We start from the raw sequence: 16,365 nt of genomic DNA on the forward strand, positions 1-16,365 counted from the left end.
TCCACTGGTCGCTGACATTTTGCATGAAGAAAACGTATGATGGAGCGCACTTCGCATTTGGCGGGATTCTGAAACGGCGAAGCCATTTTAAACACGACCTACTACAACCAGAAGCAACGTTCAACTGCCGAACGACCGCGAGGAGAAAGCTAACGGTTCAAGGTTAACACCGGTGTTGCCAACTTGATCGCCAAAACTCTTCTGTTCCTCTGGCGTACGGTGTAACTTTACTTTCCGAAATACCCTCGTAATTAGTAATGTGCTTGTCAGTTTTTGCAAGATACCAAAAAATTCTGACTTCACCATATTCTGGCGCCCAGCGTGGGGCGATCTCATTATTCATCTACATGTCATTTCGTGTCACAGAGAAGAAATTCTCGATCCACTACAATATGTTGGCGAAAATACATGTTCAAAGCGGGTAGTAGACATAAAACTTCATCCGAAATTGTACTAAATGCTTTCTCCAAAAAATGTTTTGAGCAGTTAGTTCAGGAGCCCACTCGAAGTGCAAATGGTTGTGAAAACATACTTGGGCTCTTAACAACAAAAATCCTGCGCCAGTGGTGGATTGTGGGCCTAAACTCTGGGAAGGCTAGGAAATATATTGGGAAATACCCTTTCCTTCTCTTTCTAATGAATACCACTACTGCTACTACTACACTACTGGTCATTAAAATTGCTACACCACGAAGATAACGTGTTACAGACGCGAAATTTAACCGACAGGAAGAAGATGCTGTGATATGCAAATGATTACCTGTTCAGAGCATTCACGCAAGGTTGGCGCCGGTGGCGACACCTACAACGTGCTGACATGAGGAAAGTTTCCAACCGATTTCTCACACACAAACAGCAGTTGATCGGTGTTGCCTGGTCAAACGTTGCTGTAGTGCCTCATATAAGGAGGAGAAATGCGTATCATCACGTTTCCGAGTTCGATAAAGGTCGGATTGTAGCCTATGGCGATTGCGGTTTATCGTATCGCGACATTGCTGCTCACTTTGGCTGAGATCCAATGACTGTTAGCAGAGTATGGAATTGGTGGGTTCAGGAGGGTAATACGGAACGCCGTGCCGGATCCCAAAGGCCTCCTATCATTAGCAGTCGAGATGACAGGCATCTTATCCGCATGGCTGTAACGGATCGTGCAGCCACGTCTCGATCCCTGAGTCAACAGATGGGGACGTTTGCAAGACAACACCCATCTGCACGAACAGTTCGACTACGTTTCCAGCAGCACGGACTATTAGCTCGCAGACCATGGCAAGGTTACCGTTGACGCTGCATCACAGACAGGAACGCCTGCGATGGTGTACTCAACGACGAACCTGGCTGCACGACTGGCAAAACGCCATTTTTTTCAGATGAATCCAGGTTCTGTTTACAGCATCGTGATGGTCGCATCCGTGTTTGGCGACATCGCGGCGAACGCACATTGGAAGCATGTATTCGTCGTCGCCATACTGGCGCATCACCCGTCGTGATAGTACGGGGTGCCATTGGTTACACATCTCGGTCACCTCTTGTTCGCATTGACGGCACTTTGAACAGTGGACTTTACATTTCAGATGCGTTACGACCCGTGACTCTACCCTTCATTCGATCCCTGCGAAACCTTACATTTCAGCAGGATAATGCACGACCGCATGTTGCAGGTCCTGTACGGGCCTTTCTGGAAACAGAAAATGTTCGACTGGTGCCCTGGCCAGCAGATTCTCCAGATCTCTCACCAATTGAAAACGTCTGGTCAATGGTGGCCGAGCAACTGGCTCGTCACAGTACGCCACAGTCACTACTCTTGATGAACTGTGGTATGGTGTTGAAGCTGCATGGGCAGCTGTACCTGCCCACACCATCCAAGCTCTGTTTGACGCAATGCCCAGGCGTATCACGGCCGTTATTACGGCCAGAGGTGGTTGTTCTGTGTACTGATTTCTCAGGATCTATGCACCAAATTGCGTGAAAATGTAATCACATGTCAGTTCTAGTATAATATATTTGTCCAATGAATACCCGTTTATCATCTGCATTTCTTCTTGGTGTAGCAATTTTAATGGCCAGTAGTGTGTTACACTGTCCAATCACATTAATGTGACCCCCTATCAAAAGGCTGAATAATCAACTTTTGCAGCGCGAACCGCTGCAAGATGTGCACGAAGAGAGTCAATGAGGTTCTGGAAAGTACAGACTCCAGTGCCATGGCCAACTACACTAAATTTGTCGGTTGAGGATTCATGGCACGATCTGCCCGTTAGAGGTTGTCCCATAGATCCTCGATTGGATTGAAATCCGAGGAGTTGATGGCCGACTAGCACACTTTTTTCCTGTTTACCCAAGTGTCATCATAAATATGAAAATTTGTGACCCAAAAGTGGCTTCTCCCTTCCCTCACATGTGCCGTGTCCTACTGGTCGTTCCCCCATCACCGCTGTCGCCTCCCTTAGTTTCTCCAGCATCGTGAGACTGGGATTCTTAACCCTGTACCTCGCTAGAGCAACTGCAGCAGCAGCAGCAGCGGTGGCACCAGCAGGAAATTCGGGTGATAGTCACTACTTCCAGCAGAGTATGGCAACGCTATATTCCGCAACGTATGACGTTGTTTACGGTTTCAGAGCTAATTTTACCGACATTTTTAGGGCACGCACGCAGATACGAGTTTCGTGGTGGCACATGTAAGTATGGGTTTGTAAATATCACAACAGGCACCTCAATGTATGACGCTATTCACAGTTTTGGGATAATTTTAACGATAGTTCAAGAAGACGCACTTAAATACTGTACTGTGAACGCTTAAAAATTTTTTAGAATGTACCGTATTAGACAAAAAATAGTCGATCGCCGGCTGACCGCCGCAGAGGCTAGGTCCGAGTCGTTCACTTGAAGTGACCAATAATGTCGATCAAATGGTTCAAATGACTCTGAGCAGTATGCGACTTAACTTCTGAGATGATCAGTCGCCTAGAACTTAGAACTAATTAAACCTAACTAATCTAAGGACATCACACACATCCATGCCTGAGGCAGGATTCTAACCTGCGACCGCAGCGGTCGCTCGGCTCCAGACTGTAGCGCCTAGAACCGCACGGCCACCCCCGTCGGCTAATGTCGATCACCCCACAGAATACTAAGTGCGGCGATATGCACGATCTGGCAACATTGTAGAACGCGGAAGTGTCTGGAGGAAGTATCGTGCTTTACTTGAGAGGCTGTATGCTCGAGATTTAGAAGTGCCGGCATTGTAGCTCAGCGTGTTCGGTCAGAGAATTAGCTGCCTTCTGTGGTTCAAAAAACAAAAACTGAGTGAATGGATCAACGATGAACTTGAATAGGTGTCATGGAACGTCCTCCCCGAACAAATCTAACAAACAAACAAAATGACATTAAAAAAAAAGAGGGTAAGTATCGCACAGTGTAGCCACGAAGTTGCGAGATCGAATCTTCTCCATTCCACTTTTTTTATCGCTTTTCGGTTGCCTGCGAAAGTAGTCAGTCCGATGGAGCTAAGAAATAATGCCCTTCACTTTCTAAGCCACCTGTAATACCAAAAATCTCCACAACAATTCCGCCACACAGATCGCGGCTGTGTCAAGTTTACGCTCCGGAGTTTCCTCGCTCCACAGCGGCCCGCTGACTTGAAGTTCTGTTATCTTGCAGTTACATGTTGGATTCTGCACACTCGAAACTTATGAACGTTGTTTGAGAGTTGTAAAATAGAGTCGCAAGTGGCAAAAAAGTATAATATTTGCCCCATATTGTTTGCTCTGTGTTTGACAGAGGTGTGAAGGCAGCAAGGCAGCTCGGAACACTTGCACTTTGTGTGGAGCGAATGCTTTTGCGTAAAATAAGTCAGGAAAGGATTTCACCGTTTCAAGAAACGTCGTTCGTTCTCTCATGACACATTTGCTACATTCAGAATGTCTCGATAATTGACATTTGTGATGAACTGCTACCATTTAACCGTAGTACGTCATTTGCACTCAGTAGACGAGGTTCAGAAGCCCTGTGCAGGAGTAAAACAGGCTCTAACTGAAAACAACAAAAATCAGATGGGTGACTATTACTGCATTTTAACTTGAACGTCATCGTTTCGCTCACTGAGAATTCCTATGCAGTATTGTTACTGGTGTTTACTTGTGATGTGTTTATGTTAACTTTTTAATAGGAAATGGTTGTGCCGTAAGCAAAGACATCTCCTCGAGCAAAGGGCAGTGTGAACACAGTATTTTGCAACTGGTATCTCAATAAGGATTTTATGCACTATGAAAACCTCCCTAGGATCGTGTCTGTCGCAGCTCGTATTTGTTACCAACAGCTAAGAACTGTAATTCAGTTTACCATGATCACCTTACGACGAAAGTCTATTTTAATAAAACAAAAAGTACTGTAATATGAGCGTGCCTATAACAGCGCAAATGGTTAAGATATTACCCATTCTGTACTTTGAAACGGTCTGTGTTTATTTGCTGTCCTGTGTCAAACTGAAACAGTATGCAAATTTGGCATTTTATAATTATAATTTATTTATTGATTTTGGATCTGAGTGCCTGTATCTCTGTCACGAAACAGCTGAAAAAATCTGGCCATCACGAGACTGGATTCGTGACCAAAAAGCAGCCCTACCTTCAGAAACAAACACACTACCTCCATGCCAGTGAAGCGCTGCTGTGCTTGTCTCTTCCTCATTGTCCACTGGTGACTAGAACTGATAAACTACAAAGTAATAGAAAAGATTATTTACGATTTACTTGTGGAATGACCTCGCTGGACTCAAAGGCATAAGGTGGTGCGCCGATGTCACACTTTTATAGGAAATAACACAATTTATTCAATCAAACCGACAAGGAAACATCAAATTAATTTTTCAGAATATTTATATATCATCCAGGAAATACCTCGGCGGTCACGCTATCGCCAGACATGTTCTATGTTGACATGAAAGTTTTCTGGGTATGGTACCGCGTTATAATGTATAAAACTATAGCTGGTGAAAACCAATGTTTCAGCCTCAGTTACAGCGGCCTTTTTCTGGGTCCACTGTGCCTTTTAACTGTGCAGTGCCACTTATATTTTGTCATTACTGTTCACTGTGCATGACTTAAAGTCATAATTTAAAAGGATGGTTGATTACATTGGCCTCTTAAGGAAGAAGGAGAGGGAATTTTATTTTAATGTATTGCTTCGTGGGAGAGAGTGCGTATTTTCTGTTGTCTCTTGGCTCTTGTATTATGTTCAGTGACTGGTGGCCAACGGCTAATGAGAATGGGGATACTGGGACAAAGAATTCATTCGAAGTGGCTACTTTTCCCCACCACCAGTGATCTCACATCCCTCTCCGGGAAGTAGGACAACTTGGCTACCTCCACTAACTAACCCCCCACCCCTACGACGTCACCCGCTCCCCTCCCCTCCTGTGACGTCACCCCTAGAAATGGTGGGAAACGGTCACTCTTTGTACAGTTGCCAGAGAGGAAGATTAGGTGGGTGTACTTTATTTATTTTGGTGGGACACGGTAATTCTGAAAGGGTGGAAGGCAGTGTATTTAATTAATTAATTCATCCACTCATAGCTCAATTGGATTACCTCCAGTAACCTAACTTGGAGACGTGTGTTCGTCACAACGTGCAGGGACTGACTAAGCTCACTCACATACATCCAATGACGTCACCCCCCCCCTCCACCACGAGCCCCCCACCCCCTGGAAATAGTGACAAATAGTCACTCTCCGTCTAGCTGCAGGAGAGGATGGTGTGAAACTGAAGTAAAGATGGTTCATACTTACACATCTACATAGATCAAAAAAAGTTTTGCATCACCTCGGTTCCGAGAGCTCCGGAACCTGTACAGTAAATTGGAATAGAGATCAACATATAAATCATTTCCGCCCTTTTTATTGCTCATGAAAACCACACTTTGCATGATGTACCACCATACAGCGAGAACTTCAGAGGTGGTCATCCAGATTGCTGCACACACCAGTACCTCTAATACCCAATAGCACATCCTCTTGAATTGATGCATGCCTATATTCGTCGTGGCATGCTATCCACAAGTTCATCAAGGCACTGCTGGTCCAGATTGTCCCATTCTTCAACGGCGATTCGGCGCAAATCCCTCGGAGTGGTTGGTGGGTCACGTCGTCCATAAACAGCCGTTTCCAATCTATCCTAGGCATGTACGATATTGTTCATGTCTGGAGAACATGCTGGCCACTCTAGTCGAGCGATACCGTTATCCTGAAGAAAGTCATTCAGAAGATGTGCAAGATGAGGCGCGAATTGTTGTCCATGATGACGAATACCTCGCCAGTATGCTGCCGATATGGTTGCACTATCGGCCAGAGGATGGCACTCACGTATCGTACAGCCGTTACGGCGCCTTCCATGACCACCAGCGGCGTACGTCGGCCCCACATAATGCCACCCCAAAAAAGTAGGGAACCTCCACCTGGCTGTACTCGCTGGACAGAGTGTCTAAGGCGTTCAGCCTGACCGGGTTGCCTCCAAACACGTCTCCGACGATTGTCTGGTTGAAGGCAATTGCGACCCTCATCGGTGAAGAGAAAGTGATGCCTATCCTGAGCGGCCCATTCGGCACGTTGTTGGACTTATCTGTGCCGCGGTGCATCGTGTCGTGGTTGCCAAGATGGACCTCGTCATGGATGACAGGAGTGAAGTTGCGCATCATGCAGCTTATTGCGCACAGTTTGAGTCGTGACACGACGTCCTGTAGCTGCACGAAAAGTATTATTCAACAATGTGGTGTTACTGTCAGGGTTCCTCCGAGCCATAAGCCGCAGGTAGCGGTCATCCACTGCAGTAGTAGCCCTTGGGCGGCCTGAGCGATGCGTGTCATCGACAGTTCTTGTCTCTCTGTATCTCCTCCATGCCCGAAAAACATGGCTTGGTTCACTCAGAGACGCCTGGTCACTTCCCTTGTTGAGAGGCCTTCCTGGCACAAAGTAACAATGCGGACGCGATCGAACCGCAGTATTGACTGTCTAAGCGCGGTTGAACTACAGACGACACGAGCCGTGTACCTCCTTCCTGGTGGAATGACTGGAACTGATCGGCTTCGTACCCCCTCCGTCTAATAGGCGGTGCTCATGCATGGTTGTTTACATCGTTGGGGGGGGGGGGGGTAGCGTCATCTCTGGTCAAAGGGACTGTGTCTGTGATATAGTCATCGTCAGGAGTTCTGGGGAACCAGGGTGATGCAAAACTTTTTTGATGTGTGTATATGCATGGTGCTACACAACGAGTGCCCAAAATCCCAATATGGCTCAAAATTGCTGATGTCACACAACTGGTGTTTTTCCTGCTGGAAAAAATTCACAATACCACTCGAAAATAGTAGCAGGCGGACTCAAATAGTAAGTCTACATAGGACTTTCCCTTCACCTGCGAGTGGAAATAAATCTCTCTGCCCCACTTGTGAATTGGCGGGAAAAAGACCCAGTCTAAAAGGATAACTGAAACAACCCACTAAACTGATATATCCATAGAAATTACGGAGTATTACAAAACGAGAACTGTAGCGATGTTAAAAAAATGGGCTACACATGCCTACTACTCTTCCAAAACGCTGAGTGGGCTTAGTTTATACGTATTTACTGCCGGAGCCAGGAATGTTAAGGCACTTATTTTTTAGTTTCCTCATTTTCGAAGCGCAGTCTGACAATGGAAAACCCACACTGATGTCTAAGCGCTAATGGGAAAATCAGAACAATTACACATCTAAAAGTTCATATTTCGAAACCCACAACAGATTGTGGAAAAAACACAGACACACATCCGATCGCATGTGTAAAACATACTCCTAGAATTCGAAGTGCTGTCCTACAGACGAGAAAAATGGCTGGAATTTACGATGAATTTTCGATGTCATACAACTGCTAGTCTGCAGATGCTCTAAACCCACAATGGTTGGCGTCGGACGGCATCCTACCTGTCCGAACCAGAGAAGGCTGGTGTGCCCAGACTTGTTTCCGAACACTCGAATAATGAAAACATCACGTGACTATCTGACGTCACGGAACTTTCCATAGAGGCCTTGTTTTGCCTCCGTCTCGTTCGAACCAGTCTGTAGATAATCCGTACAAAGGATGCCTTGTGACTCTCCGACGTTTTGAAACTTCCTTTGAGTGGAGCATCCTGATTGGTTATTACTGAATTTACGCCTCAAAATGCCACTGCCGGTATGGGAGCACTGTCTTCCGGTTTCTGCAGACAGTTATACCACAAGAATTTTGGTGGAAAACTATTTTTGTCTGGATCGAAAATAAAAAAACCGTAGTAGTCATATTGCACTGACAGTTGAACCCTGCAAAAGTGATCTACAGATCGCGAAATACAGAAAATATTGCCAAAGATACTAAGTCAATTACACTGACTTGCTACTGTCCAGGAGAGGTTGAATTTTTTGTCGTGAAATCGGTCTCCAGCCAGGATATATCACCAAAAACGATTTTACCACCTTGCTATGTCGCTACGTCGCTATAGTAAACACAATCCTACATCAAACAAAATCATCACTTCGACATCCTGCGTGTAGCTATTGACCCAGGCACTCCTACATACACCGCAAAGACTCACAGATCCCAAAAACAGAAGCTCATACGCCTCGGCTCATCCACCTCGGCCAACGGTCACGAGGCAACTAACCCCACACGCCTGGGCTGATACATGATTGGGGCCGCCCTCTGAGAAGAGTGGCCACCCTCCAAACTGGTGTACAAAGAATGGGCTGGTTCCTCTGGCACAAAGGGTTCCGCTAACAGCACTGTTTCCGACCGGGCCGTGGTTTCTGCAACGAACTGCGGCCATTTCCGGATCTGGGATTACAAGAATATTTGCTTTCTGAGCTGTGCCGATATCAGCTGCAATATCCGATTTTGCTCAGCAAAAAAAATTGCGACACTTTTATGCTGACATCATCAAGTAGCATATGAAAAGTTCCACAATTTCATGTAATTTCACATGGCTTACCGGAACATTATACCATTTTCGCGACTGTTCTCGGTATCAAGCGCATAGCAGTACGCTACCGATCGCCTTCTCAGTATAATTGTGAAGATAAAGAGTGGAAATTATATCTTATAGAGCTGAATATCTAGCGTGAGATGTGTTGCAAACCATCGAGTAACTGGAAACTTACTTCGCCTGTGATGATTTTTACGCGAAAACGCGAAAATAGAGGAAACTGGTAGTTCCACTCGTACTTTTTAACGAATGTCATAATAGGTTCCAGGTCATCCTTGTACTTTCTAAGTCAATCAAGGTTTCATTACTCATAATCATATGTGTTTCTTATGTCTAGAGAATCAGCAAATGTCTCTTCCACTGGTGTTTCATCATCGCGATGCAAACGACACATCACAATCGATGTTCTCTCAACCAAGTAAAGACGGGAAATGTGCAGAATGGCAGAATATCTAACAGTCGAATAACAGGCTTCTGGAACTCTCGGACCTGCCAGACGGAGAGAGAGAGAGAGAGAGAGACTTGTAACAACTTGTCTCACTACAGACCCAACAAAGAAGGGTGACGTCACTGATGACACCACCCCACATTCGGACAAGAGTGCTCTGTTTGCTGTCTGCAGAAATCAGTCACAGATGGACAAAAGACTGAAGAATTTGCTGCAAGCCGTTAAAAGCATTTCTCGGGAAGAGTGGGCCCTCTGGAACAATAGCGAAATACCTGACTGTTCGTCACGGATGAAGAGCTGAATGGTCAACAGCAGTGTACTTTGAAACGTTCTGGATGTGCCGGCGCTGTCTGAAAGTGGTCCTCAGCTAAATAAAATCAGGCTCAAGTAAGAAAAACATTAAGCTGGACAAAGCTACTCTTGGATTCTTTTCACTGCTGATACCTCTATTCCTCCCTCATAACTATACCTGCCAGAAACTTTAAGGACTGAAATATAGTCTCGTGCGCGTAATCCCATTCGTCAGATTTAGCATGATGCTTTAAACGAGTTTTATTTCATGTTAAAGATTTCCAGAACAGTTTCTCTGCATCCCTTCAAGTAGTGTGTTAGACTGGTCAAAGCTACTCTTTGAAACTTTTATGGTCTAATGTTAGTTGGATTTAGTTATCATGTGAGAGATATTCACAACACCGCTTTCTAAAAAATTGATGGGAACAACCTAGCTGTACAACCTAGTCCACATGAATCTGACGACGGAGTTCACTTCAAAAATCCTCCCTAAACGCACTTACAGATCGCGCGCAAAGATTGCACAGCGAAGGAATTCATAGCTGCCAGCCTGAGTCCATGGCAACAGCCGGGGGCGTGGCCTCAACTGCCGGGTGGGACGGCAGCCGGCGTCCTGTTATCATTTGACAATAGTGACTTGGCCCATTCTGCGTGATCCAAACTCAAATATGTACTCAATCTCAGGTGTATAGACAGATGAGAGCAAACAGAAGCTGTCTCTGGTCTAGGACAATAGCTTACTTTGGCAACACCGGTGTGTGCGTGGTGTGCAGCCAGCAGTCCTGTCTGTTCATAAATTATTGTCCTTCCTGAGATAGAGATATTTAAGCCCTCTCCCCCACCCCCGCCCCCACCCACGTTGTCAAAACTTACAATGCAGCCTCCAACAAGATGGCTATTTCCAGAGCATTCTGTCATTAATGCTAAAGACTTTCCCAGCACCTACAGCATCGAGAGAGAGGTAATATCCGTCGAAACCAAACAGTTCTTCATAAACAAAATTCCTGTCTGGAATATCTCACGAAGCGTTAAGCATTCTAGTTTCAGAGACATTTTTGAATGCTGAGGGGAAATGCTTTCTGAAAACCGAAACATGCCGGCCTTGTGAATAATAGAAAAATACCTGTCAGCTGACTGTGCCTTCCCAAATGTATGTCTTCCCCTCGTATTCGTAGCGACTGAGCAAACACACGTTTTCACATTGCTAAAGTATCGTAAAAATAATGTAAAATATTATGTAATAGACTATATAATACTTCTATGATTACTATGCTAAAAATGCGACAGTGTGATGGCGTAAGAACCTTCTTAGACAGCATAATATTTCATGAGAAATACATCACCCTTTTTTTTTTTCAAATGGAGCGTACCTCCTTAATACGAATGTGAGAGTATCAAAGAGTTTTCATTACATTGTCCATTCAATCATTTACATTGGTGCAACAACCTCTCACACCTCCACACATAAGTCGGAGCTACTGCAAGAGTATCGGGATATTTGGGGCTAAATCTCAGCGTTGCTCATTTCTTACCCCCACGCACTGTTCGATAGTGAACCGATCATGATACTGTATCCTAGTACGTATACGTGTATTGATAATTATTTACTTAGAAGCAAACTCAGCACTTACACGTTTATCCAACTATCGTATATAGAGTGCCAATTAACAAACGAATCAAGCTAGAATAAATCAATGTCAATAATTCCTCCAGCAACAGAAGTCATCTTTCAACTTCTCACTCTTTGATCCGGATTGCAGTGTCACAGCCTCTAGTCACTCCAAGTCACTTCGTAGTGGGTGGATCACATCCCCCTTAAAATTCATTGCAAATGATTTTGAGTATGAAGTGAGAATATAAACATTTTAAGGTTGTGAAGCAAAATACGATACAAGATAATAATTGGAGTCCCGATCGGGAACATTATAAAACCCAAGCGACTTTTTTTTTTTTCTACATAACTACTGCTCACAAATTCTTATTTATAGATTTGTGAGGTCGAGTCTTTCTTGTGAATGAACCTTGCGTTATCTTACTCGTTATGGTACGAGGACATGTAAGGATGAAGAGTGAAGAGTACTTGCCCCCCCCCCTTACTACAGTGAACATCGTGCATTCCTAAAGCATCGACTGCACATCTTCCAGTGCAGCGCATCGAAACGGCGTCAAGGAGGCGCTGACCCACGTGCCCATGGCAAGAGCCAGCAGCGCCACACCTTCAAGAAGACAGAGTTCAGCGGCCCGTGTCAACACTGATTTAATCAGCCGCCAATCGCTGGTTGCCCCACTTCGGTCACACACTTCGAGGGCCTCAGTACTAAGTAATATGAAGCCAATACTTAGCTAGCATTCTGCAAATAGTAATAGATTGTCGGTATAATTGAATGTAGGATGCACAGGAAGTTAAGTATTGTTTCTTCTCATAACAGAAATAAAGTATTCTATTAGACTACTGGCCATTAAAATTGCTACACCACGAAGACGACGTGCTACAGACGCGAAATTTAACCGACAAGAAGAAGATGTAAATGATTAGCTTTGAAGATGCAAATGATTAGCTTTTCAGAGCATTCACACAAGGTTGGCGCCGGTGGCGACACCTACAACCTGCTGACATGAGGAAAGTTTCCAACCGATTTCTTATACGCAAACAGCAGTTGACCGGCATTGCCTCGTGAAACGTTGTTGTGATGCCTCGTGTAAGGAGGAGAAATGCGTACCATCACGCTTCCGACTTTGATAAAGGTCGGATTGTAGCCTGTCGCGATTGCGGTTTATCGTATCGCGACATTGCTGCTCGCGTTGGTCGAGATCCAATGACTGTTAGCAGAATATGGAATCGGTGGGTTCAGGAGGGTAATACGGAACGCAGTGCTGGATCCCAATGGCCTCGTATCACTAGCAGTCGAGATGACAAGCATCTTATCCGCATGGCTGTAACGGATCGTGCAGCCACGTCTCGATCCCTGAGTCAACAGATGGGGACGTTTGCAAGACAACACCCATCTGCACGAACAGTTCGACTACGTTTGCAGCAGCACGGACTATTAGCTCGCAGACTATGGCAAGGGTACCCTTGACGCTGCATCACAGACAGGAACGCCTGCGATGGTGTACTCAACGATGAGCCTGGCTGCACGACTGGCAAAACCTCATCTTTTCGGATGAATCCAGGTTCTGTACACAGCATCATGATGGTCGCATCCGTATTTGGCGACATCGCGGCGAACGCACATTGGAAGCATGTATTGCCCCCCCGTCCCCGAATCACTCCCTCAAAGTAGCTTTTTGATTTATTTTTATTTTATTTTATTATTATTTTTTTTACCAGGAACAGGGTAAATGAACAAAGGATCTTTATTGGTACAAACTTAAATACAACAGAAATGCCATCCTTCCGGCGAAAATAACACAAGACATTACACTCGTACAAGGCGAGCAATTTTTTTTATGAATAAGGTGTAGGTAAAAAAGAAAAATAACACTGATGTAAGCTAAGAGGTGTGTAGCAATATGAAGTGGAGTGGGAGAAAAACCAGTGTGTTCTGGTATAGTGCATAAAAGAAAGGAGGCGCGTGTCCATGCGCCTACTCCACTGTGGGTTACAATATAGAAAGTAGCGCGGGGAGTCACAGGTGTCAACAGGGGCGGGGAGTGCTGTCGGCGTGTGGCACCATCCAACTGAGCGGGGGTGACGTAAAGATCGCATATAGGTAATTGGCGAAGAAGGCGCGGTAGCGCGGTCAGTGTTCGACTTCACTGTGGGCGGTTTGTAAGTACTGCCAGAAATTAAGGCGTGATTTGTCGCCATCATTATACATGTAGGTGATCGTCCATCCCTTAACCCATACAATCGCATGATTTTTGGTGGCTGGGAAATAAGTATCCTCAGGATGGATAAAAGTCCATGGGTCAATCGAGTCCGGCGGAACGCGGAGGTAACAGGCAACGAACTGTCGGGCAAGTTTCCAGACGTCACTGGTGGCAGCATAAGTCAGTTGATGGACATCGTCATCCGTGAGGTGGCAGATGGAACAAAGTGGAGAGTCCGATGGCGTGAAGACGTTGGTTTGTGGCGATTTTTGCATTTGCGACTTGGTACCATGTTGCCCGGACATTGGAGGGAAGAAAAGGCTGGTGGATATGACGCCAAACCATGGGCCACCGCTTGGACGGATGCCTCTGTTCGATATTGTTGCTGGATATGGAACGAAGCAGTGGGATGTAAAAATCTTTAGGTCGAGGAGTACGCGTGGTCGGTAAGTGTGTGTGAGCTTAACTGAAGTCGACGATGAAATCAGAAATGTGCGTCAGATGGTGCTTGATGTGTCCGACTGGTACTGGTGGTGTTATGGTCGCGGGCACAAGAATTTCCAGCAAGCTGCGCGTAAGGGAGGTGCCCCCGTGCCACTGCTTGTGCATGGTGGACATGTCCAAGGACGCCGCTCGGAGTCGCACATTGACAAGGCCGAGGCCTCCCGCTCGCGGGGGAAGGGTGAGCGTGTCGTAGCGGACCTTAAAGAGCGTACCGGCCGTAAGAAAGTATCCGAAGGCAGCCTGGAGGCTGCGACCAATACTTGATGGCAGCGGGAGGACCTGTGCGATGTGGAGCATTCTGGACGCCACATGTTGATTCAGGTATTGGACACGTTGTAAAGAATCGAGTCGTCGGAGAAGATTTTGTAGCACCGTCATGCGGATACTTTGGAGTGCACGCCGAAAATTGATGGCAGCGGAGCGGCGCACGGTGGAAGTGAAAATGATACCAAGGTATCGTAGTTTTTGTACACACGGGAGAGGTGCTAAGTCGTCGTGTGAGAGGCCGCGTCCAATGGGCATTGCCGCGGATTTAGCCGCATTCATGTTACTGCCCGCTGCAGTTCCGTACGTTGATATCAAATCAAGTACCGTGTGTGTTTCACTCCGTGAGCGGATCAAGAGGAGTAGGTCGTCCGCATACGCACGACATCGAAAACTGTGCTGTCACAAAGTGAGGCCAGAAAGGTGGCTCGTCGGACTCTCGATGAGTGGCTCCAGGCTTATGGCATAGAGTAGGGTCGAAAGTGGGCAGCCTTGCCGTACGGAACGCCGGATCGCCACTGGTCCAGCCACACGGCCATTAAACTGAATCAGCGATTCGGCGGTGCCGTACAGGCGCCGAATGACGTCGATAAAGGCTGGTGGAAAACCCATGAGGTTCATCACTGAGAACAGAAAAAGATGACACACTTTGTCGAATGCGCTGTCAAAATCGATGGCAACCACTGTGGCGCGGAGTCTGCACGCCGCTGCCAGTACAATTAAATCGCGACATTCTTCTGTGGCCGTTTGTATATTAACTGAGCCGCCCGGAGTTGTCTGTTCCGGGGATAGAATGCTAGGCAGGACTTTGCGACATCGCGTTGCCAGTAGGCGTGTAAAAATTTTATAGTCTGCGTTAACCAGAGTCGGGGGAACGGTAATGTGCTGTCGTCACACCTGGCGTCGGTTTGTGGGTGGGTATAATAATTCCCGTGACAAAGGACGGCGGTACGGCGTGCCCCATCGTCATCAGTTCATGAAACATCGTCGTCCACCGTGACACCATTAGTGTGAGGAAAGCGCGATAAAATTCTATCGGCAACCCGTCGACACCAGGTGACTTATTCAGAGCACCTTTTTTGATTGCATCGTGGACTTCGTCACGCGTAATTGGCTCCATCAGCTCGTCCGCTTCGTCGCTGGTGAGGGTGCGAGTTACGTGTGGTAACGCAGACTCCTCAGCGTGGCTGTTGGTAGGTCCTCCTGGTACATTATGCGGTAGCGGTCGACAAAGGCACCGACTATTTCGGCCTGGCAAGTGACGTGCTGGCCGCGACAGGTGGTGATCTCGGTGATGAGTCGTCGTCGTCGATGTTTCCTATCGGAGGTGATATGATGCATAGTGGGATGTTCTTGTTCCGCCGGATCTTGACATCGGGTTCGCACCATAGCCCCCTGCAGTCTACGGCGTGTCAACGTTACAATTTGCGACTTAATCCTGCTGCGTTCCCTCTGGGCGGTTGGGCGTCCAGGTCGCGGAGAACGGCGTAGAAATAGTCGGTAGTGTGCCGGCGCCACGTAGCAACTTCCTTGCCATACTGAATCAAAGTACGTCGAATGGCAGGTTTGGCACATTCCAGCCACCAGGTCAAGGTCGTGCAGTACTTAGGTAAGCGACGTTCACAGGTGGCCCATGTCTCGGTAACACGTTGAAGACATTCGGGATCATGAAGATGGGAGGTGTTTAGCTTCCACGGTGCACGACTACGCCAGACCACTTGCTTGGGGAAGAGAATGTTGCAGATGTAGGCACAGTGGTCCGAAAAGGCCAAGGGCCAAAGTTCTGCACCTTGGACTGCAGGTGTGAGTTTCCGAGAGACGTAAATCCTATCAAGGCGGCTCGAAGAGTGACTCGTCTGGTAGGTATGTCCAGGCGCGTCGCCGTGCCGAACTTCCCAAGTGTCGCGGAGCGACAGATCTCGGACGACAAGACGCAGTTCTTGACAGGTGTTGTAGTGGGGCACTTGATCTTTAGGGTGTAAGACACAATTAAAATCACCCCCAAGCAAGTAATGGTCGCAGCGTCCAAGAAACAAAGGAGCGATTTCTTCTGAATAGAAGAG

This window comes from Schistocerca piceifrons, chromosome 4 (genome assembly GCF_021461385.2).
Source record: "Schistocerca piceifrons isolate TAMUIC-IGC-003096 chromosome 4, iqSchPice1.1, whole genome shotgun sequence".
NCBI classification, from domain to species: domain Eukaryota; kingdom Metazoa; phylum Arthropoda; class Insecta; order Orthoptera; family Acrididae; genus Schistocerca; species Schistocerca piceifrons.